This window comes from Mytilus edulis, chromosome 7 (genome assembly GCF_963676685.1).
Source record: "Mytilus edulis chromosome 7, xbMytEdul2.2, whole genome shotgun sequence".
Taxonomy (NCBI): domain Eukaryota; kingdom Metazoa; phylum Mollusca; class Bivalvia; order Mytilida; family Mytilidae; genus Mytilus; species Mytilus edulis.
The window spans coordinates 81,807,303-81,810,308 of record NC_092350.1 but is presented as its reverse complement, the minus strand read 5'-3'; the positions used below and the strand labels follow the sequence as shown (position 1 = coordinate 81,810,308).

Genomic DNA, 3,006 nt, shown 5'->3' with positions numbered 1-3,006 from the left:
TGAAAATGTAGTACTGTACTGATGATAATCACCCCAGACAAATGAAACCTTTCAATCTATTTGTGTATTTATGAAAATAGAAAGGATTGAGATCACAAAAAAAAATTGTCGTCATTGCCTCATTTGTTTTGCATTTCCAAAGTTTTATCCCTACTTGTGTTTATTTTGTCAACGAAAAAGACGGGCGAAAGATACAAATTAAATGGAGATTCAACTCAAGTCGAAACCAAACTATTAACGACATGCCCAAAAAAGCGACAATGACGGTTTACAAAATATAGAAAGAAAACTATACATTGTACTGATAGATTGGTTGTCTGTAGGTTATCTACTCACTGTACTGATATATTTATTGTCTGACGGTTTTATACTCACTGTACTGATATATTGATTGTCTGTAGGTTATATACTCACTGTACTGATAGATTGTTTATCTGTATGTTATATACTAAATCTACTGATATATTAATTGTCTGTAGGTTATCTACTTACTGTACTGATATATTGATTGTCTGTAGGTTCTCTACTTACTGTGCTAATATATAGATTGTCTGTAGGTTATATACTCACTTTACTGATATATTTATTGTCTGTAGGTTCTCTACTTACTGTGCTAATATATTGATTGTCTGTAGGTTATATACTCACTTTACTGATATATTTATTGTCTGACGGTTATCTACTCACTGTTGTGACAGATTGATTATCTGTAGGTTATCTACTTACTGTACTGATATATTGATTATCTGTATGTTATATACTCACTGTACTGATAGATTGATTATCTGTATGTTATATACTAAATCTACTGATATATTAATTGTCTGTAGGTTATCTACTTACTGTACTGATATATTGATTGTCTGTAGGTTATCTACTCACTGTACTGATATATTGATTATCTGTATGTTATATACTAAATCTACTGATATATTAATTGTCTGTAGGTTATCTACTTACTGTACTGATATATTGATTGTCTGTAGGTTCTCTACTTACTGTGCTAATATATAGATTGTCTGTAGGTTATATACTCACTTTACTGATATATTTATTGTCTGACGGTTATCTACTCACTGTAGTGACAGATTGATTATCTGTAGGTTATCTACTCACTGTACTGATATATTGATTATCTGTAGGTTATCTACTCACTGTACTGATAGATTGATTATCTGTATGTTATATACTAAATCTACTGATATATTAATTGTCTGTAGGTTATCTACTTACTGTACTGATATATTGATTGTCTGTAGGTTCTCTACTTACTGTGCTAATATATAGATTGTCTGTAGGTTATATACTCACTTTACTGATATATTTATTGTCTGACGGTTATCTACTCACTGTTGTGACAGATTGATTATCTGTAGGTTATATACTCACTGTACTGATATATTTATTGTCTGACGGTTATCTACCCTACTGTAGTGACAGATTGATTATCTGTAGGTTATATACTCACTTTACTGATATATTTATTGTCTGACGGTTATCTACTCACTGTAGTGACAGATTGATTATCTGTAGGTTATATACTCACTGTACTGATATATTGATGATCACGCAATACAAATAATAAAAAAGCAATGCAAATTGCCCATTGCAGGGTTCAAAAATCCAATTAATTCAAAGGTTAACCCAATTATATGTCAAATCAATGAGTTCTCAACCCTCTTAGTGGCTACCGTTTGCGTTATTTGCCCTCATCTGTTTACAGTCGTCGCGTAAATCTATTTTTATAATATTTATAATTGGAAATGTCTTTTCGTTCTTTGAATATATCCCTGTATCAAGTAGCTGAAATGGGTCCCTGTTGGAATTTTTCGTTGCTCAAAAGGTACATGTGTTTTTGAATCATTTCGATATTCTTGGGGTTTATCCAATTAGCGTATGTCATTATGTCATAGTTTTTCGAATTGCTCGGGATTTATCATAACATACATTGAATTAAAACAAAAGTGAATGTCCGGTAAAAATATTGAATAGGAGCATGCTTTCAGCTTCTTTTGAAAAGCTGATGGAAAGTTATGATGATAACAAGACTCAGCTAGTTTTTTTAGGAAGCGTCCTTTGAACACACAGGCGTGTTTGTGTACCTTATCGAGAACATTGCTAATAAACACTTGGTTTTGTCGTCAAAAACGAAACCAGTTGAAAAAGTGAAAGGCCAAATCAATTATGATATGATATGAATTGGAAAGCATCAGAAACCAAAAGTTGCAACAATGGACAGCTTAACACAGATTTATGTGAATGGAATAAAACAATAAAATCAATTATAATTTAGACTAAGAATTTGTATCATATTTTTTTCTTCTTCATTTTACGGTTAATGTGTGAATACACACAGAGGCACTCTTCCAGAATTTTTTATATAAAGGTATATAGGTAAAAAGCCTGTGCCTGTGAATACACATATCCGGTTTTTTTTTACAGTTTATATAAGTAGTGAGCAAATCCAAAACCAAAACTGGCAGACGTTTGAAATAGGACACAAACTAAACCTACAATTGCTGGTCAGTGAATAAACCAAAAAAAACAGCTAGCACATAAACAAAGAAAGAAACATATATAAGATGGAAAAACATCTGGGGTTGATATTGCGTAAAAATTCAATATTGTGTGGATGAAAAAAACTTGAGGGGTGAATTGGAATTGATAATGCAGTTAAAAAACTTCATCACCCAATAACATAAGAAAATAGTGGGTAAAAATCCCAATTTGTGAATTCTTATCTAGAGCTCTGTAGGTTATCTACCTATCAATATATAAGTACATTGAGTAGATAACCTACAGACAATCAGTCTTTCAGTACAGTGAGAAGATAACTTGTAGACAATCAATCTATCAGTACAGTGAGTAGATTATCTACAGAAAATCAATCTATCAGAACAGTAAGTAGACAATTAACTGACAATCAATCTATCAGTACAGTGAGTGGATAGCCTACAGACGATAGTCTGCAAATACAGTGAGTAGATAACCTATATACAATCAATC

General features: G+C 31.7%; 1 pseudogene; it reads left to right on the top strand.

The window, feature by feature from the left end:
• The first annotated feature begins 438 nt into the window (after nucleotides 1-438).
• LOC139483458 (uncharacterized) lies at nucleotides 439-1,287 on the top strand (annotated as a pseudogene).
• The last annotated feature ends 1,719 nt before the right edge of the window (nucleotides 1,288-3,006 follow it).